We start from the raw sequence: 27,929 nt of genomic DNA, 5'->3' as shown, positions 1-27,929 counted from the left end.
GATATTGCAGTTCTGGGCTAATAAAACGTGTACCAGAAAATCCAAAGCTCCCCGGCTAAGCCCAATAAGTCCCTTCTGCACCAACAGCCCCACTTTGGTTTCCTGCCTGCCCTTACGCAGTGGATCTGCTCAGCTGATGGAGCATTTTGCATCATGGTTTAACCTAAGCAGGCTGTTTTGTATCTCTTTAACGGAATACGGCCCAATATTAAGAAATGTTCCCTTAATATTTTGAGAATTAATGATGCATGAGTAATGCAGTGGTCTGATCCAAGAAATGTTCCAGTATTCTTTCATATTATCAAGTTTTTCCAAACACCTAATTTTGCTAACTACCCACAGAATACTGGAAGTGACTCGTCCCCATCCGAGGAAGCAGCGACTGCGGTGTGAGAAGCTGAGACTGTACGGCTTCTGAAACCCACCTGAATGAGTTATTCACATTAATTTAGAATTTGCAAAGAAACTTTCCCAGCACAGACAGAAAGCCGCACACCAGCATCTTCACCCCGTTTCTGCAGCCGCATCCCGCGGCAGCAGCTGCCGGAGGAGTTCCAGTCCTGTTTGCTCCTGCCTTCGCAAACCACAGGATTGCTTTTAACTGAAAGCCTCCTCCTAATCGGCATTTTTTGGAGTTGCAGAGCGTTTGGAACTCAGAAGATCATATGGGGTTACTTAATGAATTGCATGTTTTGTCCTGCTTCTGCTAGTTGATTTTTTTTAAGATACTGTTCATGAGCCTGCCTGGCTCGCTGGTGTTTGTCGCTGTGCCATACCTCCAACCACCACGTTAACGTGGTTGTGTTACAATACACGCAGCTGCCATAAAGCCTAAGGTTTCTTAACCAGAAGAACAGCAGAGACTTGACTTTAAGACCCTGATGAGCCTGCTTTGTGAAAGTAACTAGGAAAAACAGTGATTACTTGTCACAAGTTACCACACAGAAGATCAATAACTGATCGCTCTTCCGTTTAGCTGCATTTCTCTTTCCCTTCACAACCAACAGCTGCTAAATTCTGTGTAAAGCCTCTGTATGAGCTTGTGTGCACGTTTCAAATGAATGGATAGACTTGGGCCTTTTCAAATGTACTAGCCATTTTCTGAGAGGTTTTCCATGTGGTACTTGGGACTGATCTACCTGATGGCAGCAGAGCTGGTGGTGGCAGCGCCGTGACATGGGGCTGAGCCCCGGTGACAGAGGACGGGTCACAAAAACCCCACTGGCACGGCCCTCCTCCTCGGTCCAGCTCCAAATTCCTGCTGGTGAGCTCTGTTTCCAGTGCAATCCCCCACACACACTAGGGAGCTGGCCTGGTCGGGGCTCAGAACCATTTGGAAATCCATGGGAAATGATAATGTGTGCACAGTTCACAGGGCGATTTTTTTTCTTTATTTTTTTTAATTTATTGCTAAGACTACAAAACCAAATGTGGCATCTGAAAGGCAAGCTGGATCCCTTCCTTGTCGTGGCCTAGCAATAAAGATCTGTAGAAAACCCTCGCTCAAGCCTCCTGCCTGATGCAAACCACCAGGGCTCTGGTCCCGCAGCCCTTGCAGGGAGCACAGCACAGGACCAGGGCAACCAGCGCCCACTGAGGCCGCACCAGCATCCAACTGGCACCTCCAAAAACTACACAGTGCTTTAAATCATCCTAAATATCTATAACACACCTTTTTTTCTCCAGCAATGAAAATAAAAAACTGGTTGTAGCGAAAATTCAGAGGGTTGTTAGATTTTCAGCAGCACCATTAGATTCTCCACAGTTATTTAAACTGACCGGATAAAAGACAAAAGCTTTAACAGAGCAAAACCAGAGGCTTCATTTGGTTGTCTCATTTCCCTGCTTTGGTCCCAACCTCGCTTTCCAGCTGCCCCAGAGTCCCCAGGGATTTTATCTGTCACTGCCTGGTCTGAATTTATGTTTTTAAAATTTCTACCCAAGTTCCTATAGTCTCTTGGCCATTTATCACCTCAGCCCCCTCTTCCTGACCCTCCAAGTCTGTCTCCACCTGATTGTAAGGTATTTAATACATTAATACATCATCCTCTTTCAAAGCTGTACCATTTAACAAAGGTAAATGCTCTATCTCTGCTACCACCTACCCCAGTCCAACTGCCAGAGCAGTAAACAGGCAAATATTTTGCTTGGCAGTGCTGGTTGCAGTAGGAACATTGTTTTGCAAACTGAGTTTAATGTCCAGAGCACCGAGTTCCTTTTTATAACACCATACAAAGTATACAGGAAAGTATGCTCTGTTTTCTGTACCTAGTATAGGACGAAAATTACTATAAAAACCATAAAAATATTAAATATCAGTTGGTGGCATTGCTCCTGTAAGATGAGGGACACACTGGTAGCTCCAGTTTGAGTATATACACACAAAAATCACACCTCATTATATTCATAAATAAGGCAATGAGATAATTGGATAGATCCCTGAACTGCAAAACAAAATTACCCCTTCCTTGGTGCAAGGCAAAGACGACAAATGGGTGAATGTTCAAGAGGTATGCCAAAAAAAATGCTGAAGTGATTGTTGTAACCCTGACAGACACAACCGAGTCAACATTTCCCATAAATCCTCATGTGGTGTGAAAAATATGTGGTTTATTCTGCTCCTGGAGAGCGAAACGAAAAATTGCTCCATCTTTATCCCAGAGCAGCTCGCCATGCTATTGTGCAATGGAAAGACATTTCAGCACAGTGTAAACGTGGAGCTGGATATTTTAAATGTTGGGGTTTTTTCCTTCATGGTTAATGCTGCTGTTGTGCAAACAAGAATAATCTTTGCTGGTCCCAAAGCCCTGTTGGCTTCACAGCCCTTTGCAGAGGAAAGATGTGATGCAGGAGTTGTTCCATCCCACACACACTCTCACCCCCTTTGCCTTTCCCTTGGAGTTGAGGAGCAATTCTTGGGAGACTTGTTATGCAGGAACTCAGCATGGAGACACGGGTGATCACGCTACAGAGCTGCTCTCCACGTCCACAAATATTCATTAGCCAGGGATGCAGCTCTCATGGCGCCAGCGCAGGGAGGCACAATCCTCCCCTCACCCCCATCGCTGTGCAAATATTTTCTGTATTACTGTAAATACCAATGGCTTTTCCCAAGAGGCACTAGTGGCCTTCTTGTCTAGCCTTCGGTCTAACCAGTCACAAAGAGTCAAAAGGCCAATTTAGATTAATGAGTCATAATTAAAAATATATATATATAAAATAAAAAAAAATACATTCTTCATTCTTCCATATAAGGTGTTTATTAACAGTTGTACTTGACCAGGATACTCACAGCTTCGATTAAGTCCAGGGCTATACCAGGTGTAGTTCTCATTTCCAAGTACCCAACTCTCTGCAAGTACCCAACTCTGACTGGGCTGCTGCTTGGAGCACAATAGAGGGGATGGTTTTGTGACACAACGACCAAGAGGGTGGCAGGTGGTTCAAGAATCTCATTCCCAGAGCCGCCTCCTGCAATCTCAGCCCAGCCTTGTAACCCCAGCCGTGCTCCTCGCCCCGGCGTTTCAGCTCTGGGATCCCTTCCCGTCCCCAAGAAAGTTCATTCCTCATTTCCTCTGAACAACCCCTCTCCTCCTCCTTTTGAGAAGCACATATTAGACCTATAGCCTCTCAGGCTTTGGTTTGCACCTGTCTTTCCTGGCCGCTCAGCTCCTTTGAGAAATTCTGTGTGACTGACCCCAAAACAAGCACTTTTTAACTGCACTTTGGGCGCACAGGTATTTAGCCCTGTGCCTCCCTGCAAATCCCAGGCACACTCACCTTCCCGCACTTGTCTTGCTGCAGGTTGACTGCATGGTGGCCTCCCTGCCAGCTGGCCCCCGTCCTGGGCAACACATGGGGACAAGGCCACCGCTGTCACCTCTGGCAGCTGAAGCTGCCCATGGCACCAGCACAGCTGTGTAAATCATGGGTGTCTCCTTATTCTGTCACAGTATCACAGTATCACAGTATGTTTGGGACCGGAAGGGACCTCAGAAGATCACCCAGTGCAATCCCCCTGCCGGAGCAGGAACACCCAGATGAGGTTACACAGGAAGGTGTCCAGGCGGGTTGGAATGTCTGCACAGAAGGAGACTCCACAACCTCCCTGGGCAGCCTGGGCCAGGCTCTGCCACCCTCACCAGGAACAAGTTTCTTCTCAAATTTAAGTGGGACCTCTTGTGTTCCAGCTTGATCCCATTACCCCTTGTCCTATCATTGTTTGCCACCAAGAAGAGCCTGGCTCCATCCTCATGGCACTCACCTTTTATATACTTATAGACATTAATAAGGTCCCCCCTTAGTCTCCTCTTCTCCAAACTAGAGAGACCCAGCTCCCTCAGCCTTTCTTCATAAGGGAGATGCTCCACTCCCTTCATGCAGCTGAAGGAAATGTTTTGTGGCTGCAAAAGACTTAATACAACTTGAGTGAGGGTCTTCGGGCTTGGTTTTGCTTATTTTTTCCTGTGGTACACGGAGGAGTACGGTGTCTGGGAGAACCGGGGACTATGGAAGAAGCACTACCGTACAGCTGGTGCTGGAGCCACACAGTTTCTGGAGGCAGAGCGAGCTGAGGCTGTGTGTACAGCACGCTCTGAAGCTCTTCACCGCGCTCAGAGCAGAGGTGTCCCGCCACAGCCGCGGCCAGCTGGCCGGTGCACGCCGACACCAAAGGCTTCGGGCGGCCCGCGCTCTCCCGCGGTCGCTCTCGCAGCTCAGGCCAAGGCTTTGTGCTGTGAATCGTGTGACCTGCACGAACCTGCTGAATCAGGACCAAAAAAATGCTGGTTCCATCCTTGCATCTGTAAAGTCCACAAAGAGCAAAGCTATTTTTCATTAATTGCTAGCTATTCCTCTTGGCAAGCTAGTTTTCCTCCCACTTTTTATTCACTTTGAAAAAAATAACAAGAGCCCATTTACTCCAACACTACAACGGGGCTGATAGCATATCCCTAGTTTCTCTTCCAAAATCCCATACTAGCTATCAAATGTTGGCACGTAATAACAACTAATCCAGCATATCATCTACTCTGGTATTTCCCTGCCAACACAGAAACATAAAAAGTTCTAATTTCTGTAAAACAGAATGTAGAGCTGTGCAGCCCCCAGCAGTGGAAGTGCTGACTTCTAATCAGTTTTCAGCACAGCCCAATATATCTGTCTGTGAATATTTTTCTGATACAAAAATGTAAATTCCCTCTTTCCTTAATTTCATGCTAATTTGCCTCTTTAACTTACATAACTAGTTTCTTCTCACTGGTATTTATGAATTGAAAACATTTGTTCCTTTTAGCCGTTCATTAAATATCTGGTTTGTCTCTAGTGAGGGTGGAAAGCAGCACAGCCATTTCCTTGTTGCCTGGAGACTCGTTTGAGAGTTAGCATCAAATGTACACGTTCACAGGGTCCTCTTTTAGATATTACCCAAAAATAACTGAGGATTGCGACAGATCAACAGTGCTGAAACAGTCTGGAATTCACCCACCCCACGCCTCCCGAGTCCAGGAGACAAGCGATGCCTTCGCTCGCGGGAGAGGAGGGAGGTGGGACGGTGCTCAAAAGGTCCATATCATGGCATCATTATCTAAGCAGGCTTCAGGACCAACAATATCTTGCAAGTGGTTTCTATTTTCCCTGTTCTCTTCCACAAGATCCACATCACAGCATGCAGAATGGTTTGGATACAGCAGAAGCTGTGCTTGCAAAGCCTCTCCAGGCCTTAAAGAGTGATGGTTACGCAGCATCACTGCACTCCAAGGGCTTTGTTTTAAAAATGGAGCCTCAAAAAATTAAACGACACTTGTACTTGTTCCTCTCCATGGAACGGTTATGTGTGTGTTTATAGTACATGCATGATGGGGGGAATGTTTGAGTTTTATGGGGATTAATAATTAGGATGTGAGCTATATGCCCGAGTATGTATTTATGTGTTTAGTACATGCATTATATGGGGTTTCCTAAGTAAATGAGGATTATAAACATGGTAAATAAATTAATGCACAGTAGTACATAGGACACAAGTGCAGCGGGGCGAGGGGGTGAGGGGGGTAGGGGTGGGGGGGTGTCTGCATTGTGTCCTATATTTTCCATTGGTTTCTGTAGCTGAATTCTACAACAGTGGTTTTTCAGGCTGTAATTCTTGGAGAAAAGGCAAGCAGAAACTGCTACAACTTATTTTGTACTATTTTTGGGGCTCGGTTTTGTTTAACTGGTTTTATTTCTTAATACCTTCCACTTCTCAAAGTAATTTCGTGTAATCACAGTACGGACGGTTGGGTGGTTGGTTGTTTCTCCCTCATTCACACAGTGTTTCTGGATCACAGAGTCCAGCGAACACCTGACCGAACAGAACTTCCCCTCTTCCAACAATTGGAGTTCAGGTTTTGATTCTGATTTGGTAAATTTGGGAGAAACATTACTATTTTAACTTATAAAAAACAGAGGGGGGAAAAAACCACAAATGAATTAGTAACTGCATATCCTGAGCCCCTCACAAAGCACACGGTGAGCGTGTCCTCAGCTGGGTAAGCAGACCGGCAGAGATCACTCTCAGCTCTTTCCAGGTAGTTGGCTGCTCTTTCTGCTGGTCTGTCCATTCAAATAAAGGTCCTGAAAGAGCAGTGACACACGAAAAACACATAATTAGAAATGCTGTCCGTTCATGAAATGTCACTTGATATTCCTGAGACACTGGCTCCAAATAGCCTCTTTTTTAAATACCCATTGATTTTGTCGCTTACTAGTAACACTGGCGTAACAATAGAATTTGTCTCTCATATGTAAGATTGCATCAGGAACCATTAGAAAGAGCAAAACCTCTCTAAATTTTTCAGACCATTGTAAACAGCATTTCCTCAGCATATTCATTGAATGATTAAAGCAATCTAAATTTGATATAACAAAATACTATATAGAGTGTAATTACACAGGGAAGACATTAAGAATGTAATGCAAAACCAGGGTTACGCTATGTGCCAGAAACACAGTGCAACAGCTTGTAAGAGCACATTGTATAAATGTGCACCAGTCCAACCTACAAATCTTTGGGGACCAAAAAGCATCTCCTGGAGCACGGGATACTATTTCATCACTAGCCACCACCTTTGGGCAATATTCCATGTTCTTGTCGAGTTTTATATTAAATATATTGTACCTGAGGGATGAGAAGGATCTAAGAGAAAAATCTTGATTATTAAAAGAAAAGTGAGGTACTTTCTTTTGAGTTAGTAGTTCATGAAATGCCCTCAAGGCCTCTAATACGATTTTGTGTTACGGCACTGGAAGTTCAGGCAGCTGAGATCCCGTACAGCAGCAAGTGGTGCCAGAGGTCCCAAGACAGCATTTATGACACAAAAGGAGGGGGTTTGGCCTTTTACAGGAGCTGCACAATGCTCCGTCACTGACCTTCTTACTGTGGCTGAAGAAGCTGAGGTGCTGCAGCAGCGCAGGCGGGAGCGCAGGGCAACTCACTTAGAGCCTGAGCAATCACCACCTAAAAAGAAAGAATAAATCATCAACCAGATCTTCTGCAGCTATTGCTTAGACTTCCAAAGAGACTGGAGACACACTTCATTCCTGATGAAACAGCAGGAAAATATTGCACATGGAGAAACACCTGAGGATGACGCTCAGCTTATCCCCGCTCCTCCTAAGGGTCCTCCGTAGGGATAAGACGAGAATTTAGATTGTACTGGAGCCACATGATTTTGGTTTGTTTCACAAAAGGTATTTGGCCCTTTTCTCTCTCGCCCGACCTCCCTGTTGGCTCCTGCGTGCGCGGCTGCTCGTGGTGCCGTGGGGCATCGGCAATGAGCTTTAGAGCCCCTTCGCTCTCTATTTACCTCTGAAGTGGTGACAGTGCCGCTGCTCTGCCCAGAACAAAGACATTCTCATCCCTCGACACACCGCACCACCGAGGAACTCTGTCTGCCAGATGGACTGCGAAGTGTAGAAATGCCGCAGACGAGAAGTCATTTATGGGTTCCATAATTCCTGCCACCAACCACACTAACTGGCATTTATCAGCAAGAAATGGATGAACGATTAGTCACAGGAATAAAAACGAGGCAGTAGACCCTCGAAATGAAGAGGGGATTATTGCTGTTTAAAAATTGAAATTATATTGGCTCCTTTTTAAAGTGATTAGGTAGAGAATTTGTAGGAGGCTATGCCAAATGCTCAAATGTGAACCTGCTTAATTGTGGGAAAAAAATAACAACAGGTCTATGTGCTTTGGTGGGTACCGTCAAACTACATGAGACATTCTTCCAAGATTCGAGCAATGAGGATGAATTGCCTTCAGCTCTTATTGCCAAATAGTCATTAATTTGTACAGTTATTTTGGGGGAATTTCAGTATGAGAGGAAGATGGAATCCAGCTCTGGGACAGGCAAGGACAGCCTCACCAGCCCTCCTGTGTTTCTGAATAGCCCGAGTTCCCAAAATCTCCCCTTGGAAAGAGCTGGGCTCGAGTCCTGTGCGCTGGGAGGCACCGAAACATGGTCCCAGAGAGCAAAGGGCTCATTGAGGCCACCCAGCCCCTGCAAGCCCCGGCCGGTCCCTCGCCCCCCCCAAACACCAGCTTATTTATCCCCCAAATTCTGGTGATTTCCACGATTTATACTCAGAGCACAGCATGGCCTGGTTAAAAGAATATATCTAAAAAAGCGCTGATATGAGAGAAATATTCCCTGTGGGTTTTTAAAGAATTAGTGAGTCTTTCCCTGAACTATGGTTTATATAGTTTTCTTAATAGAATGCAGCTGGTTTAATGAACGGAAACATTCAAGACTAATTTATTCAGAGACTGATGGGGGGAAATATCCTAAATAACTCATATATATTCTATGAAACCAATCTATTAATGAAGGCATTTATTCATAAGAAATATGTTCAACAATTATAGTGAAAATTAATCAAACACATTATTACCAATTATTATTCCACCAGTTCTAATTGAGAGATAAAATGTCCTTTAGCTATAGTTTCTATATAAAGTGCACAGTGAAGTAATGATTCAGGTACCCGTGCCAGAAATAGTTCAGCAGATATCAGGGGCAATGGATGCATCAAACAATATCAATTAAACCTATTCTGGCTAAAACCTGCAGTATTCTCCTTGGAGTTTCAGCTACTTTCCAGTTATTTTGCATTATTAATTTGGAGTAATGCCTACACAGAATACCAACAGCAATTTGACAGGAAATTAATGTAGAGACTCCCCCCCGAGATGTTAGATGTTGCAAAGCCCATTTTTCCTTACCCGGAGTTAATGAATAATCATCTCCTTGGCAATGGTTCCTGAAGTAGAGACTTGTACTTTGGTTCCTGTTGAATATAGAAAAATAAAAACTGTCAGATAACGTAGGCACCAGGGGGATTTATCCAAAGAAACTTAGTGAGTAAATATCCTCCAATGCAGCAAGCCATTTACTTGCTCCAAACTGTTCAGAATATTAACACAGTTAACTTCAGTTTTACAGAAAGTTATATAGACAAGTCACATTTATTGCTGTTCATGCTAAAGATACCTTGATGTCTCTTCCACATCCAAATGCAGCCCCCGCTCCTCCCCCAGCCCTACCACCCATTCACAGATCCAGGGATTTCCTTCAATCTTTCTTTCTCGAGTTGCAGGACAACTTCTTTTGTAGGTGCTTTTCTGGTATTTCATCGCTTAATTTATTGCGGGCACAGAAGGTGAGCGCTGGAAGTCATTTTCCTGTTGCTTTTGCGCTAAGACGCTGACCTCTGGGGCAATCTCACAGGGAGCGAGATCTCCTTGGAAAACCCAAAGCTCCGAGCTAGAGCTCAATGCCCTGCAGAAAATCGATTAAATGGCCCCGCTGGCGGGCGGCTGCAGAGCGGGGCTGCTGCGCCTCCGGACACGCAACATCCCGGGAAACCCGGGTGTTTCACTGGGCTTTCTGCAACACTCGGGATCTTGCCGTGGCTTGTGCAGGACAGCGAGACCAGGAAGGAACCCAGGGCGTGGGAGGATCCCCATCCCCATCCCCATAGCGCGTTGGAACGGGGCCAGAGCGGCACAACAGCCTTTACCACAATCAGAGTGATCCTCACAGGATGATCCATGGCACCCACCCTGAGGAGAGACAGAATTACTGTGTTTTCATCCCGAAGTGTCCCCACAACTGCCCCGACCCCTCTCGCACTGTGGTGCAGGCGGCTCACAGGCTGTTAGTGGGTACGGACCAGCTCCCAGACATCTTATAAAAGCTGTTTGCAAAGTCCAGCCAGAAGCTGGTGTCACACCAGATGCTGCATATAAATAGGAGCAAAACGGGCACCAGGGACTGGACTACGGACACACGTATAGTGACGTGCTCCCAGCCCCAGTTTGCACACACGGTTGTGACCGTGGGGGACAAGACGCTCCTGCCACCGCTCCACTCAGAACGTGCCCTGATTCAAGGGGCTCTCCTGGCCCCGCCAACATGCTGTGGGGATGCCCCATGGGTCACTTGGACATGTCCAACATAACCATTCTCCTGTGGCGCAGGGAAACACTGTGCCTGCCTATACCCCTGATCATGGTGAAAATCATAGAAACCTAAAGCGGGAAACATTCTGCACAAGCCTGACAGCAGTGGGGGGAGCAGAGGAGGGACCGCGGACCTGCACACGTGTGCTCGGTGCAGCAGGCGCTTCCCACCCTGACCTGGGCACCTGCTCATTTCCGCAGCCAAAATACATAGCCAGGAGGTAACTAACGTTCCACAAAATTGTTAATATTGAGACCCAAGCACTGGAAAAGATACCAAACTCTTTTCTTCTGCCGCCCCAGCTGTGTCTCTCTAAACACTGCTGCCAAATTAGGTCCAAAGGTAATTTTGTTTTGCTCCTCAGCGACCTCCAGTAAATCCCTTGGCCCCCAAGGGATTGCTGGAAAAGGCAGAAGTGGCTGGTCAGGACCTTGTGTAGTAGGAGACCCACCAAAATTAACTTCACCATCTCCGAGCGTGAGAAGTGCCAAGTGCACAGAACACAAACAGGGTGAGCGGCAGGTTCGTGGCAGGGTGGGGGACGTGCCGAGCCGTGTCCTGCCATGGGCACAGCCCAGCCCGCGGCACCCGCCGCTCTCAGCCCCCCAGCACGGCCGGGCTCTGCACAAACCACAGGGACACGCTGACACCAAACACGGGTTTTCCACAGGCTTTCCACGTGCCCTGCAATGCCAGGATGTGTGTGAACTATATCAAATCTTATATAACCCTATTGCATAGACTAGCAACGTGTGATCTTGAAGCATTTTCCATTTTTATATGTAGGAAAGGACATGATATGCTAAACCCCTTGAAATCCTTCTATTTGTAATGCACAGCATAAATAAGTTTTTTTTTTTTTAACTAACTGTTTAGAATGATAGCACTGCTATATAGAAAACTCCATTAGCAAGTCCCATCTTTATGCCCTTAAGTGCACCACACTCAAAATCATCAGTTAGAACAAGGACAGCAGCAGCAGCAAGTCCCACAAAACACCATGGAAAGCAAAATTCAGATCTGGAATACAAAAAACAAAATACATACACAGCTTAGAATGCAGTACCAGATCTGAAAAAATCATCTTGCACATGTAGAATTGTACTTGTGTCATCAGAGCCCCAAGCAGACTATTCCTTCATGTGCATTTCTGTCCACACCAGGCACAACCCTGGGGACACGGAGCTGGGGCTGGTGGCTTTGGTGGGAGTGGGCGCTGCGGCCTGGGGCTTCTCAGCAGAGAATCACAGAGTCAGGGATTGGAAGGGCCCTGGAAAGCTCATCCAGTGCAATCCCCCCATGGAGCAGGAACACCCAGATGAGGTTACACAGGAAGGTGTCCAGGCGGGTTGGAATGTCTGCACAGAAGGAGACTCCACAACCTCCCTGGGCAGCCTGGGCCAGGCTCTGCCACCCTCACCAGGAACAAGTTTCTTCTCCTCTTTCAGTGGAACCTCCTGTGTTCCAGTTTGTACCCATTGCCCCTTGTCCTATCACTGGTTGTCACCAGAAGAGCCTGGCTCCATCCTCCTGACACTCCCCCTTTCCATATTGATCCCCAGGAATGAGTCCCCCCTCAGTCTCCTCTTGTCCAGCTCCAGAGCCCCAGCTCCCTCAGCCTTTCCTCACACGGGAGATGCTCCACTCCCTTCAGCATCTTGGTGGCTGCGCTGGACTCTCTCCAGCAGTTCCCTGTCCTGCTGGAACTGAGGGGGCACAACTGGACACAATATTCCAGGTGTGGTCTCCCCAGGGCAGAGTAGAGGGGCAGGAGAACCTCTGTCGACCTAGAGAGACTAGAACAAAGCAGTAGCAACCATTTCCAATAGTTCTCTTGCATGGATTATAACTGAATTTTTCCAACTTGAGAGTTCTGATGAGGTTTTTTGCTTATCCCCCACCCCCTTTTTAATGCAATATTCTATAGTTGCACCATGATTTGTTTTTTTGAGTAGAAGAATTGGCTCCACCTCTCCTGCCTCTGCCCCCCAAGCTGAGGGCACCCATGTCCCCCATGGGTTTGGGTTGGGGATCAGGGGACAGGGACACTGCAAAGGCAAAGAGTGCCCAGCGAAGGCTCTTGCCCCAGCACACACCAGCTGCCACAGGATGCAAAAAAACAAACGTGGCTTTGAAGTTCAGCCATCCCTCAAACACAGATGTATCTGTAAATTCAGCCCTGTAATCACAAACAGCAAGGGCAAGATAAATCAATCCATCCAGCCACAAGTAACCAGCTGTGGGCACTACCCTACATTTGATAAGCTCTTATCGAAGTCCAGGTTTCTGTTTGCAGAGTTCAGCCTCCTCCTCAAATAAAAACCATAATCAGAAGAGGTCACTGTACCCAAGGATCCAGCTCATCCTGTGGTCTCTGGTGGGCACTGAGCCCTCTGTGTCCCCCAGCTCTCCTCTCCCTGGGCACACACCAGGGGGATCTGCAGCTTTGCATAACTTCACATTATGCTCTGAATTAGTGCAATGTTTCTATCTGTTTCTCAGACTCCCTTGCAAATATTAGCAAGGTCAGAGCCAAACGGTGATTTTCCAGACGAGGCTGGCAGAGCTCGCTGAGATGTGGGAGATAAGATCCAAATAAAAATGACTCCTGAGGTAGCTCCAATGGGAGACTGAGGACAATGTTAAAGCAAAGCCCCTCCATCCTCCCTGCAAGAACATTTATCGCTAAAAAAAAAGCAATAATTTGAAATAATTTGGGAAAATCATGGTCATGGAGCCATTGTGCCAATGGTGGGGCTCTCCAGACAGCATCCGTGTGGGGAGGTGCCTGCTCGAGCAGCCAGCTGGCTGCTGCCCGCATGGAGACAGGAAAACCTGTGGAGTCAGCTTGTTCTGCAGCACGGAAAAGCCGAGATTTGGCTTTGGGAGGTGGGTGAGCTGTGCTGAGTTCGGGTTTCACCGGGGCTGGATGCAAAGCTGCTCCTCTTCCAGCCACGAGACGCACAGGGCCCTCGAGCAGGGTCACTGGGATTGTCCCATCAGCGCTGGCTGCAGAGCTGATGGAGAGACAGTCGTCACCGGGAGCTGCGCCAGAGAGATGCTCACACATCATAACACCCTCTTCTCTTCATCGGGGTGTTTCTGCTGCCCCCATCCTCTCACGAAAGCAGTTGAGGGAATTCGAAGACTCTGAATGTGCAGAGAGTGCGCTCAGTGTCTGTCTGGAGGCGGATCATTCCTCTTTGGATCAGGTGAAAACAAAGAAAATGTAAATAATATCTGCATCCTGTAACGGCTCCTTCAATACTTACACAGACCAGGGCAGCACATGGAGACTTTGTGAAAAGCAGCAATTACATCAAAGCTGTATTGGGAAAGCAGAAGGTAGACAAGTACAGGCAAAAGCAGAGAATATATAGGACGTAAAATTAAAATTTAGGCTGGAGATGAGAAAGCAATTCTTTGCAGAGAGAGTGGTCAGGCATTGGAATGGCTGCCCAGGGAGGTGCTGGACTCACCGGCCCTGGAGGTTTTTAAACTGAGATTGGACATGGCACTTAGTGCCATCATCTAGTCAATGGACTAGAGTTGGACCAAGGGTTGGACTGGATGATCTCTGAGGGCTTTTCCAACCCAGTCGATTCTGTGATTCTGTGATTATTGTATTGTTTAATTGATGTACTGCAGGATATTGTTCTAATGGTGTGGGGAAAAAGAAATAATGATTAGTTAACTCATTATTAATGTTCATTTTCTTTTCCAGGTTTGCCAGCGAGTTGAGTTAATTATTAAGCATGACAGTCAGGCTTTAATATATCAGCTATAGATTCCAGTCACAGCAGTCTAGTTCAATAATTGGGTTTCTTTCTGCTTCATTTTGACTAATAGCATACTTACAGCAATTATTAAAATTCATCATAGCACAAAAATAGGCCATTTGAGCCTCACCAAAAATGACCTCTGCTCATTGTTTAGCAATGAATTCAAAACAGCTCCTCAGAAAAACATCGAGCAGCTTCTCTGATGACTTCTCGATAGTCACAACGTGACCACGGACATTCGGTGACAGCGCTTCAGGCGAGGCAAGGCAGCGTTGGTGCATTTAGACTGCACAGCCAAATGAACTTCCCTCTGAAACACAAATTCAGATGTGATTATTTAGCTACAGGTCATTCAGCCGAGCCGTGGAAGATTGGTTGTGAAAAGGCAGATGTTTTAACACTGTATCGTCGGACTTGACCGTCTCCCTTCAAATGGCTGTAGGTGCCACATGGACACAGCTTCTGCCATAAGGAGCTTGGGGTGCTCGTTCCTGATCGTGCAAACTCTACGGAGAAGTTTAACTTCCCACACGAGCACCATAGACTTTAGACCTACGGGTATGGAGGCACCCACAGAAACCGTGCACGTCCCAACCACCCCAGAGAGAGCTGGGGCTTCCACCAGGACTGACAGACAAGACTTGGAGTGGTGAAAGATATAATTAATTATAAAAATATAGAATGAAAATACAGAAAATAAGAAAAGTTTGGTGTTTATAGCCACTAGAGAAAGGATCAAAGCCAGCAAAGCTGCACACTCACCATCTCATCCCACAAGCCCACCAAATAGATGGGGCCCAGGCTCTGAACAGCCACATGGTGTGATGCATCGAAACCACTACAGTCTTGTAATCTGTTCACAAGTAAAAATAAGGAGAGAATAACCAAGTACCTGCTCACACAGTGACCCGTGAATGCCTTGCTACAACAGCTGGCTGCAATAAATGGCTGCTTAAACAGGATCCATGCAAATCATCACGAGCTCCTTTTGTGCACAGAGCTTGGGCCCCACACAGGTGACAGCCCTGGAAACCAGTCCAGCAGCTGCTGCTGGTGGGACTGGGAAAGGGCCGTGGCCTGGCCATGGGCAGACACGTCACTGCTGGCATGACGAGGGGACATTTCTACAAGAGTCATTGGTGCCACCACCGGCCAAGAGAAGGAATAGGGAAAAAATTTGTATTTGCACCTTGAAGCTGAAAAGGGATAGTTTGAGTCTGAACTGCACAATTTTTCCTCCTAAATTATCTAAAAGCAGAAGACTTGATAATTAAGCAACTGTCAGGTTAATATTTGAGAGAAACTAAAGACTGGAAAGATACTGAAGACTCGCTGCACAAGGTCATTCAGTGACACGCTACTTGAGAGCTGAAGATAAACCAGATCACAAACCAGCCCATCCTCCAGCCGGTATTTAAGTCAGCAGGAAAAGATTCTGGAAATAAGAAAGCACCATTTGGTTAGAAGTTTTGCTCCAAGTCCAAAGGAACACCAAGCTTTCCCACACCGTGCTTTATCATTTCATGATATTGCTCAACGCCTTGTTTTGTGTGCCCAGCTGTCATCGGTTCCCCAGTCCCATCTTCATCACTGGTTTAGTGTGCGTTGGTTCAGAGTTAAGACAATGAGCCTCTGCTATGTGTGTAATGAAAGGGGTTAAAGAAATAGAAAATGTTATTTTTTTAATGGGCCTAACACCACAGTGTGTGGTGGTGTTTAAAGAAAAGAAGCTTTGCGAGTTAAAAAAAAAGCAATAAATTATTGATTAATCTACCCAGGGAATTTCATACCTTACCATTCTAATTAACAACAGCAATTACAAAATAATAAATTGGATTTGTACAGTAGTCCCATCTCGGCTAACTATTATGTAACTTTTAAATTAAGTTTACAGGTGCTCCTTGTCTTTAATATTAGAACATGAAAGAACTGAAACTGTTATACCCAAGGCCAAAATACTGCTGGTAATGGCCATTTCTCACCCAGCTGTGTTACGGGTCTGGTTTTCACCAGCTCCTGAGAACATCGGGGAAGTAACAGGGCATTGAGACCCACGGGGGTTTTAAAAAACACGTGTTTTGTCCATGTTTCCAATCTGGGCTCCGTTTCTTCTTCTCACCCTCTAGACTACACATGTGAACTCTCTACAAGTGACCATTTACTCTCCCCCTTCCACGACATCCAGTTAACTCAGAGCCACCAGTCCCTCCAGGAATATCATTTCAGTGCCCCAAACACCCAAGTTTTTAATTTCTTTGGTCACATTTTTAGATAAATTAGATGCTTGTTCCAGATGTGTCACTCCACTGGACATAGTACCTGTTCACGTCTGGTTTTGTGGATGAACAATCTGTGCAGCACAGAGATACCCTGCAGAAATGAGCTGATATAATTGAAGCTGCTGTTTTGCTCATATTGGCATTTGGGTCAGGGCTTCTGAATCAGTCATTTCTGAACGTTAAGTAACTGAAAAAATATCGATATACAGTCAGCCTTCTCACACAGCAGTGATATGTGCAATAGAAACAAAATGTTTCTAAAAAGGCATATTGGTTCTATTCTAGGACAACTTCTGAATTGTAACACAAAGGCATTTTTTCAGCTTTAAAATAGGCTCTCATCTTTACAGATTCTGCCATGCAAAGGGGTTGCTGAACACCACCTATACATGAATTAGCAGCCAATTAGCCAAAAACCCTCTTTCTTGTCACCAACCCATCTCTAGCTATGACTCTGCACATTCAGAAATTACATGATAATGGGAGATTTTATCCTCTTAATAGCAACAATGCAAGAGTGTAGCAGACACAGTTTTACCTTTTAATTAAAATCTGGTTCCCAGAGATGCTCCAGAGTTCCCTGACTGTTCAGAGGAACCACAGAATCATTTTGGTTGGAAAAGATTCTCAGGGTCATCGAGTCCAACCGTTACACCACCCTGATACTAACCTATGTCCCTGAGAACCTCATGTCCGTCTGTCCAACCCTCCAGGGCTGGTGACTCCAGCACTGCCCTGGGCAGCCTGTTCCAATGCCCCACAGCCCTTTGGGGAAGAAATTGTTCCCACATCCAACCTCAACCTCCCCTGGCGCAACTTGAGGCCGTTTCCTCTGCTCCTGGCGCTTGTTCCTGGGGAGCAGAGCCTGACCCCCCTGGCTCCAAGCTCCTTTCAGGCAGTTCAGAGATCAGAAGGTCTCCCCTCAGCTCCTGTTCTCCAGGGCTAAGGAGAAGGAAAACCTGCCCATTTTCAGGTCTCCCATGCTCTCTATGGGATGCTCCAGCCGGTCTGTGCAGCACAGATGGCAGTGATTGCTGTCACCTATGCCAGCACGTGCTGTCATCCACTTTGCAGGTCCCAGGTTTGCTGTGTGACAAACCCTCTGTCACAGCAGCTGCCACCAGCACCCTGCAGCCACCCCGGCCCGGCCGGAGGGTCCCAGCCAGGAACCGCCAGCTCTGCCATGCTGGGGATGTCGCCTCCTCTATAGACACCTCATAAAAGCTTTATAAACCACCAGCATTATAGCTGTTATTTGCATTACTTTAAAGTTATGTCACTGCTTCCATAGTAAAATTACTTCAGCAGGTTGTAAGTCAGGTGTAAAAACTCTCTTCGGGCCAAAACTTGGCACAAGCATGCACGCAAACACACACACACAGCCTGATTTCTGGGAAGAGATTTTGCATTACTCCTGAACCCTGTGCAGAAGCAGAGGGTTTGCTGTGGGGAGTTTTCATGGGGAGAAGCCACAGAGCTCCTGCGGGCAGTGGGGAAGGCTGGAGGTGGGGTGGAGACGCAGCTGCCCTTCCCGGTCCCCTCCTTCCCACCTCACAGCTCTGCAAATAAAGCGGGAAACACAACTGGTCTGTGTGACACCAAGGTCCCGCGGGTGAAGGATGCGTGTTCTCCAAGCTCAGTCTAAAACTCTGAGGGTACAGGGACACCCCAGGCTCCTCTGCAGATACTGCTCTCCTTTAAAGGAGGATTTATTGGAAGCCTACAGAGACTCAAACAACCCTTGAAACAAGTTTTGCTTCAGATTAGTTCGGATGCACCTGAAAGTTACTGCAAAGCGCAGAGAAATGCCTTTGTATCATCAGGACTTGAGTTGGCCACGACCACCGTAGTGCAAACCCCAGCGCTGACAGCAATCCCTCCCGCCTGGGCCCTGCGAGCTCAGTGCTGGAGCTGGAAGAACAAATCATAGAACTGTTCTGGTTGGAAAAAACCTTTAAGATCGTGGAGTCCAACCTTTAACCCAATACTGCCAAGTCCACCTCTAAACCATGTCCCTAAGCACATTTCTACACAACTGGAAGCCACATCCAATGGTGCTTGTCCCTTGTCCAGGACATTTGGTGGGACCAGGGGAGGAGCTTGAAGAAGCACAAAGGAAAAAGGAGCCTCTTGTTGATCTGGAAACTCCACTCAGCCCCTCGTTCCAGAGCCTCCTGCCACACAGGGACGGTCACTGCAGCACCCTTCAGACCATTCGCAGCTGAAGGTGCTCACTACACTTGACCTTTTGTAATGCAACAATAAGTACATTTTCTTCACAGCCTACAAGTCTATTATAAAAAGCAGACTAAACTCGAAGCAGTCACTCGTTGTGACATTTTGTTCCCCGAATAACACAGTGCTCCACCTTTGTGCGAGTTTTCCTGTGCTCTGCTGGGTCAAAAATCCCCGTCTAGCCCATGGGGGATGAGTCATTTCCTCATGTGCTTCCACTGCTGCTGCAACCGCAGCCCTCCTAGAGTCTAAATGATGAACATATAGGAAGAAGAACCATACAGAAAGAACTATAATAATGTATTACCATATTATCTGGTAATAAAAAAGAAAACATGGTTGACAATAAGGGTATTCTTATTCAATCTCATGCAACCATATTTAGTGATATTAGTGGTCTGAGCATTACTATCTATCGTCCCAACTAGAAATTATCTGACTTTCTGGTTACACACATCATTTGAAACACATCACAGCTACATCTTTTCATGGTCTATGCACACAGCGCTGGGATCTCGGTGACTGTTTCCAGAGCAGACCCTGAGCACAGCGGTTTGCTCCGGGCGCAGGGTGATCCCAACCTAAAAGCTTCTGAAGGATAAATTATTAAGAGTATCATTACAGCAGGAACTCCGATGGTTATCATGAGATAATCGTCAGACATCTGTCTTTATAAGACACAGGGCATAGTCTGGTGCTTTCTGTTCCCGAGTGACATGATCTCATAACCACACGCCCCTGGAGCTGCACCGTGGCTGCTGTTAACGCAGCACTTCATGGCGGGGGAAATGTGCATTTCTGTGCTGGAAGAACACAAATTTGGCAGCTTATAGCTGTAGTTTACGCAAAGCTGTTTGTTTCTTGTAAACAGATTTATTTTCCTTAGTGGTAGGGACCCAGGAGACCCACCATATAGCAGTGCAACAGAGAGCATCTTCTTGCAGAGCAGCAGCGGGGAAGGATGGATTTTTCCGGTGCAGGCAGAGTGCTCCCACGATGATTGTTTAAATGAAGAGGGGCAGTGAATATGCAAGGCTAGATAAGGTCAGAAAAATCTTCTGCTGCATGAATGAACTCCCTACTGTTTGTGTTGCAGAGGTTTGCAGGCATCCTGCTGTGAGGCTGGGCTCCTGCTGGGCTAACCCTTCCTCCCAAACGGGGCTGCTGCCTTGTTGCTCATTCCCTGGGTCTGTTTGTATCTATCCAGTCATTCCTCACAAGCCACAGCTCTAGCCCAATCCTCTGCCTTCTCAGCAGTAGCAAGACTAAAATGGTCCTTATGCTCCTCTCAGAGAGATCTGTTAATACAGACCCACACACCAGCTATGGAAAATACCCATATCCAAAACACCCACCTGCTATGACTTCAACTAATGCACTTCTCCCTGTGTCAGAGCCCAAAGTGGAGCAGGACGGAGAACTCACCAGCTGCAGAGGATCGTCACTGAAACTCGAACTGTCTCGAGACCCCTGTTGTCTCAGGCAGACGTGGGGCATCTCTCCAGAGCCTGCCCACTGTTCCGCACAGTGAGGAAGGACAGAGCCCACGCTGCAGCCCAGAGCTGGCACCAACGTCCTTCAGCTCCCTCTGAGCCAACCAGGCTGGTGTCCGGGAACGGCAGAGCCTTGATCACAGCCACGGCGTTTAACAGCTGTGGGCAGTGTACAGTGATATTTAGGTTGCTTTCTCCACTGGCCTCCATTTTGCTTTGCTGATGCTGGTCCCCATGCTGGGTGAGCACAGGCTACAGCTGCCCTTTGAGCAAGGACAAACTTTGGGGCTGGCTGCCCCACGGCCAGGAGGTGCCCAGCTCAGAGTTCCTGGTGTCTTCTGCCTGCCCTGCAATTAAATAACCACAAACCATTGCTCTCCCCTCTTGTTTCTTTTCCCTTGTCCCTCAGCCACTACATCAGCTCCTCACCTTGTTTTGTTCTGTGCCTCATCTCCTCTGGAAGTCACAGGCTTTTCTGTCCCACTCTGGGGATGTTTCCTCAAAGCAACACTGCAGCTCCCCCAGTGCCAGGGCATCCCGCAGCACCTCCCTCTGCACATGGGCCCAGACAAAGGCACCATCAACAACATCACTGAGAGAGGAGCCAGCTGTGGAGCCACCCCACAAAGCACCCTTTCCACACACTGCATTTACCTGCTGCTCTGTGCTGCTTCTGTTATTACATTATTATTATTTAGAGTCATAGAATCATTTTGGTTGGAAGAGACCCTCATGATCATCAAGTCCAACCATAACCTAACCTAACCCTAGCACTAAACCATGTCTATAAAAACTTTGCCCACATGCCTTTTCAACCCCTCCAGGGCTGGTGACTCCAGCACTGCCCTGGGCAGCCTGTTCCAATGCCCCACAGCCCTTTGGGGAAGAAATTGTTCCCAGATCCAACCTCAACCTCCCCTGGCGCAACTTGAGGCCGTTTCCTCTGCTCCTGGCGCTTGTTCCTGGGGAGCAGAGCCCGACCCCCCCTGGCTCCAAGCTCCTTTCAGGCAGTTCAGAGATCAGAAGGTCTCCCCTCAGCTCCTGTCCTCCAGCTGAACCCCCAGGTCCCTCAGCCGCTCCATCACACTTGTGCTCCAGCCCCTCACCAGCTCCGTTCCCTTCTCTCAACTTGCTCCAGCACCTCAAGGCCTCTTTTGGCATGCGGGGCCCAAAACTGCCCCCAGGATTCAAGGTGGGGCCTCCCCAGTGTCGAGTGCAGTGGCACAATCTCTTCACTGGTCCTGCTGGCCACACTATTCCTGGTACAAGCCAGGATGCCGGTGGCCTTTTTGGCCACCTGGGCACACTGCTGGCTCATATTATTACTTATATTATTTATTATATTGTTATATTTATTATCATAATCATTCCACCTGGGGAGATGGCAGCCTGTCCAGAGCCTGCAGCCACTTCCAGCATTTCCTGCACCTGATGCACTTGGCTACACATGTCGGGAGCGTTTGATGAACGGGGCTGTGGAATGTGGGGAGAGGAAGCCCTTCTGACACAATGGACGAATTTACAGTGATCTGTAAGGAAAAGGGAAATTGAAGAGTAATTTGCCTTTTAGAGGAAAAAAAAAAAAAAAGCTCTGCAGTGAATGCACTGATTTTGTATCACAAGGTCCAAATATTTCAAGCAACATCTAATTATTTATTGTAATTACTCACAATAAGCAAGAGGAGAAAGAAATAGAAACACACAAAAATGTTTTGGGAAGTATTATGCACCCACCTCACTCTGCCCGTGAGCCGGACGGCTCGGAGGAGCCCGGCCCGGATCTCCCTGCACCCCGCAGCTCCGCAGCCACCGAGGATGCGCTGATGAGCAGTGGCACAAAGGTTAATTAGCTGAGTTCAGTCCCGAGGGGAGGAAAACCATCAGCAGCAGGGAAGGGCAGAGCGTCTCGGATTGAAAACCACAGAAAACACACTTGTGTGCTGGAGCTGAACACAAAGTTCGTTAACTACACTGTGCCCTTCACCACGTAAAGCTTTAAATGCCACTTACTTACATTTACAAAGCCAGGCTTATGTTATGGCAGGGTCATTTGATTTGATTCAGAGGCACCGACGAATCTGTTTGACACGTTGTTAAAGGATCGTCTAGGATGCCCAGCACCCTGGGTGGCCGCTCTTACTACATCAGGAAACAAAGAAAACACGCCCGGCAGCTCGGCATGGGGAGTCGTGCTAAAAGAGCCCGTTCCAGACACCGGTGGCACACGGGGTATCGATTTTCATCCTGGAAAGCCGCTGTGCATTCATCACGCAACTTCTGCAGCTGAAATAATACACCGACCCGTGTGAACCAAATCTTCACAGTGGGCACATTTTTTCTCCTACTGTTCCCAAACAAAAATCAAATGTAACTAGTAAGAAACCAGCCCATCTCTACTAATGAATGGTAGCATGAGAACATCAGCAACGTTTCAAGTGAAAATCTTCTTGGTGCACTGAATTAGGCTTTTCCTGGAGTGGAGCAAGAACCTTTGTGCCTGAAAAACTCACTTTCTGGTAAATCTACAGACTATGGGGAGAAGCAGCCTGCTTTCTTTTTTTGATCCTGACTTATTTCTTCCTGTAGCCTTCTATACCTTACCTCTATATGGGGCAAGTGGGAGGGACAGCTGTCCTGGGCCGGCACTGGGAGCAAAATGGTTCCCCGAGTGGGTGTCACAGGAGGATGCAAAATGCAAAGGCTCAGGGAAAAGGAACTGTTGCAGTGACAGAGGTTGTTTGTGTAAGGCATTGTAGGGAAAAATAACATATAATGTTCTCGAATCATAAATAACCCAGGAAAACAGTGGTGATAATTCTTTACTGATGCCTTTGAAATTAACCCACTCTCCCAAAATTTTCTCTAATCATTATATTTAATTAAAAGCTATACATAATATTGTAAATGTCCCTATGTAGTATATGCTCACACCTGCCCTGGCTGCTGCCTCTGCCAAGCCAGGACCTGCTGCTCCTGCAGGGCCACCCTGGGCAGGGGCTGTGGGTGCTGGGGGCTCCAGGGGGGCTCTGCTCCCGGCCTCCCCCACCAGATCCCCGCAAGAACACACTTGTGACTTTCCCATCCAGCCTGCGGGCTCTGGCTGGATTTAGGAACTTTGTTGTCACTGAACATCTTGGTGCAACTTCAGTGAATCACCTCTTGCCAGGACGTGCTTCCAAACGAGGAGGAACAGGGACTCATTGACCTGAAGGTCTTTGCACAGAAACAGGACCTGGACCAGCAGGACAGCCAAAGCGCAGCACAGAGAGCATCCAGGCCTGCTGCTGGGGCGATGGAAAAATCCATAGTGGCAAGGAAACAACACAGCATCTGGTATTTTGAAATGTGGCTACAGTTTTCCTGTGCGCTCTGGCTGTGAGTCACTAGCGACAGGCTGAGAAATGCCTGTGCTAAGCTGCTGCCCGCCCCCAGCGCGCTGCGTGCCCAGGGCCGAGCGTGGGGTGCAGCTCGCGGAGGAGAGGTCAGCTGGGGTTCCCCGGGGCAGAGCACAGCCCTGCTGTGGGACCCCAGCCCCAAACACTACATTAGGCAGGAGATATCTTCCTGCTCAGAGGGATGCTGCAGAGGTGACATTCACCAAAGGTGACCCAGGGACCCAATATCACAACCAGTTGCCTGCAGCGAGCCTCACACTTCAAAAGTCGAGCGGCAATGATGTTTTGCCCACGTGCACTGGGCCAGCCCAGCCCCGGGCCAGGTCAGAAGGAGCAGGAGAGCACAAAATGGTTGTTGGCAGAAAGAAAAGAGGCCCAAAGCAGGTATTTCAGCAGCAATAGCCATGCTGCTCACTGCCACCCCAGCGCCTTCCCTGGGACGTCACTCTGCTGTCGCAGCAGGAGCAGGACAGGGATGCAAACGGGAACGACCCCTGGCAATGGTCGGGGAGCAGCTGCCTGCAGGACGGGGCTAAGAGCCTCCCCCATCCCACCATGGCCAAGCAGCAGGAAAAGAGAGGAATTAGCAATGGAGCACAGTATTTCCTTTCCATTAAAAGGCCAGCAGGACCGCAAGCTGCTCTTTGTGTATAAACATGACAAGTAAGCTGATGGTAACATCTGCCCCGAGGAGCCCTTTGCAGGGCGACCACGCGTACAGGGGCAGCAGCCAGCCCATGGCTCGGGGGGCAGAGGGAGACGGGGAGAAGGTCACCCTTGGTGTCCTCACAGTCCTCAGCAGTGCCTGCAAGAGACACTGCGGGACGATCATCTGGTAACCCAAACAGGGAAAAACACAGTAACACGGAAACACCCTTGGAAACTTTTTGTGCCTGTTCCAAGGGGCTGAGCAGGGAAAATGCTGGTGGAGGGTGTGTGCAGCCTCTCCTCGTGCACAAAGGGCAGCGGTTCCAGCCTGGGATCGCTGCAGAGCTGGACGTGGGTCACCACCACTGGCAGAGCCTCCAGCTTGGGGCTGAATTTGTGCAATCAAGATCAATTGCAGTTGAGACCAGCCCGTGCAGCAAGGCTCAACAGGTCCCATCACCACAAACTCAACTGTTGCATCCAACAAACACCACCCTCGGTCTCATAGACACTTGGACAAGTCCTTACCAGAGCTGATGGCTCTTTTTGCTGTTCTGCTGTACCCCTGATGAGCTTTCCAGGTCCCTTCTAATCTCTAACATTCTGTGATTCTATTAAGAAAAAAAGAACAAAGAACTCAAGAGAGCATGATCTCGGCAGAGATGGCATGGGAGGGCAGAGCAGCCTTGTACCTCTGCTCAACATGTTCGTGCTCAGCCAAGGTCCTCATCACTGATGGATTGCTCTCTCCAACACCACATTCAAAGATAAACAGACATTTCACAGTCCGGTTATGGGGCCCTGTGTCTCAGGAGGACAGGTGGAAGTCCATATCCTCTTCTCTGTAATGTTCTCCCACAGGATTTCAGGACCATTTGCTGTCCCCAAGACCCCAAAGCTCACAGCAGAGCCCACGGCATGGCTGTCCCAGCACAGCCCAGCTCCCGGGGGACACCGGCAGCACGGAACCCCATGAAACACGGGTAGCAGAGCGAGGCCGTCCCTGCAGAGCTCCTACCACCAAACCAGGTGTCTCCCAGCTTCATTTCTCCTGGGCAGGAGACACCGCAGCACAGCTGGCAACAGAGCCGGGTACCCAGCGCCCCCAATCCCCCGCAAACAAAAGAAAGTGAGCTAAGAACAACAAATAGGAGGAATCACCTTCTGTATCCAGTTTTACATCTGTGTTGGAGGTAAATAAAAAAACAACCACCTGATGAAAGTGCAATCAAATGCTGGGCAGCGTTTGCCCACCTGGGGGTTGTTACCCCCAGATTCACCGTCCAGGAGTCACAGACCGAGAGTGGAATTCTCTCTCCATTTCACACCTACGTGTCCTGGCTGGAACCGGGCGCCTCGCGCCCTGCACAGCTGTTCCAGGACACCAGCCCTATCGCAACTCAGCTATTAATTGAGTTATTGATTTGTGTGTGTGTGTGTGAAACTTCACTAACAGCAACACATTCCAAGTTCACTTACATCTTCAGAAACATGACCCTAGGTTGGTTTGGGTTTTGTTTGTTTTTGAAAGAAAAAGCTATCCATGAAAACACAAATCTTTTAAATAGATGGGTTTAGCTACTATCTTTGTTTTTCAAATAAATGACAACATAAAAAAAAACCCCACCTTTTCCTAATAAAGAACAGCAAATGGTTGTCCTCCTTTTCCCCACCAATTCAATGTTTAATTGTCAAATTATTTTCACAGTTCTGGGAAACCAACAAAATTCTGACGTTTCTGCAGGAAAAAATAAATTACATTTAACTCTTGATCTTTAGGAAGCACTAAGATACTCTAGTAAGAACCAACCTGCTGGAGAGGCTCTTTTCCAGTTGGAGATTTACACCTAATCGCAACCAAATCACCTCCAGGATTGGACTTGCCAAGGCTTTTCAAAGGTATTTTTGAAGGTTTTTGTTCTTTTGCGTGTTTGCAAAAACACTTGACGTAAGGGGCATTTCTGCCAAGGCAACCTGCTGGTGTCTGGAGAGGAGCTGGACGCACGGCAGGCTCAGGGAGGCTCTGAAGACATAATCCAGGTTTGCTTCTGGCACAATTCGTGCCCTCTCCTCAAACAGGGGACTTGCTCTGGTTTTTGGGCAGCCCCGCTCTGTCCCCTGCTCGCTTACCCACGGAACCGATTTTACTGCTGTGAAAGACATTACCTCTGCAAAACCAGCTCAGCAGCATTTGAGAACCTTTATGTCCTTGTTTACAGCAGCTTGTTGGATACTCTGAGCAAGAGTTTAACTTTTGCTGAATGATGAATTTCGCCTGGCAGAAGAACTGATGCTCCGTTTCTTACAGAGGCAAAACCCCCATTGACTTTAATAGCTCTCTGGCCAGCATAAGACCTGGAAAACCATTTAATGGAGCCATTTAGTACTGAAAATGGCCCAATATATGTATGAAAAGAAGCTTGTTTAAATGTTGGAGACGATTAGAGCATCCTTTAAATTAGTTAATAGCAAGTATTCCTCCCTCCCACCCTCCCCTCCATGACTTGTGAATGGCACGTTTGACACAGTTATTTTCCCCAGAAACTAAACTGCCTGTTGTTCTTCTGGAAGAAAAGGCAAATGTGTTGTATGTTCTCATCATCATCAGAACGAGCTGCTTAATAAAAATGCGCTAACAGCTCAGGCTGGGGAGTTATTTCCTCGGGCTGCAACACTGCACCAAAAGGATTTCTGTAAACAGCTATGAAACAGGCCCCTGGAAGCACAGAAGCGCTATAATCTTTAAAAGTGGTTTGATGCAACGCTACAGCCCACAGATACAACTCTGGAGCCACCACAGCAATATAATAGCTCTAGCGATTAGGCCTGAGCTGATACAGACATCTGGAGTAAACTGCACCGAGCCTTGTTTTACCTGAAGAGAACAGCGCATGGAAAAGCACAGGCTGACAGCAGGTAACCCATCGCTCTGGGGACTAACACTGCCATCCTGTGCTAGGACTGTTAGGATGGAGCCCCAAAATGACTCCTGGCCAAAGGAACACACGGCACAGAAGTGCTGGGGGGGCTGGACAAGGAGCTGACCCCAGCGCGGGTTGGAGAACACACCGGGCTGCCCAGAGAGCTCTGCAGAAGCCACCCCGCCTGGAGCCGCTGGGGCTGGGATGAGTCCAGAGCTCGGGCTTTCTTCTCAAACTGCAGCTGTCAGCACTATAAAATAAAGCAAATACTGTTCAACTACAAAGAACTAGCCAAAGGGAGCCAGCTCGTGGCCCTGCGGCTCTGGGCACTGTCCCACTCCAGCCCAGCAACACCTTGACATGCTACAAATTCAGAGCACTCATTTTCTGTTGGGTGTGTGAGGGTCAGGACACAGAAACTCTCCGAAAGGGGATGGATGAGAGCACACTGCAGAGCCCGGCTCATAGAGCAGTCACAGAATCACAGGATCCCAGAATGTCAGGGGTTGGAAGGGCCCTGGAAAGCTCATCCAGTGCAATCCCCCCATGGAGCAGGAACACCCAGATGAGGTTACACAGGAAGGTGTCCAGGCGGGTTGGAATGTCTGCACAGAAGGAGACTCCACAACCTCCCTGGGCAGCCTGGGCCAGGCTCTGCCACCCTCACCACGAAC

The 27,929-nt window shown here is 47.9% G+C and overlaps 1 long non-coding RNA gene across 7 annotated transcripts; it reads right to left on the bottom strand.

Annotated features, from left to right (window-relative positions):
- Window positions 1–563: 563 nt before the first annotated feature.
- On the bottom strand, window positions 564–26,795 carry LOC110359061 (uncharacterized). 7 transcript variants are annotated; one of them, XR_010474989.1, is made up of 5 exons: window positions 22,026–26,795; window positions 21,665–21,820; window positions 9,263–20,638; window positions 7,405–7,492; window positions 564–6,609 (listed from the first exon to the last, which is right to left on the bottom strand). It is a non-coding gene; the product is annotated as an uncharacterized LOC110359061 (long non-coding RNA). The 7 variants fall into 7 exon arrangements; XR_010474991.1 differs by having other exon boundaries at window positions 9,263–14,594; window positions 15,047–26,795; XR_010474988.1 differs by having other exon boundaries at window positions 21,665–26,795.
- Window positions 26,796–27,929: the final 1,134 nt, after the last annotated feature.

This window comes from Columba livia, chromosome 10 (assembly GCF_036013475.1).
Source record: "Columba livia isolate bColLiv1 breed racing homer chromosome 10, bColLiv1.pat.W.v2, whole genome shotgun sequence".
In the NCBI taxonomy this organism is placed as follows: Eukaryota; Metazoa; Chordata; class Aves; order Columbiformes; family Columbidae; genus Columba; species Columba livia.
This window is presented reverse-complemented; position numbering and strand designations above follow the sequence as displayed.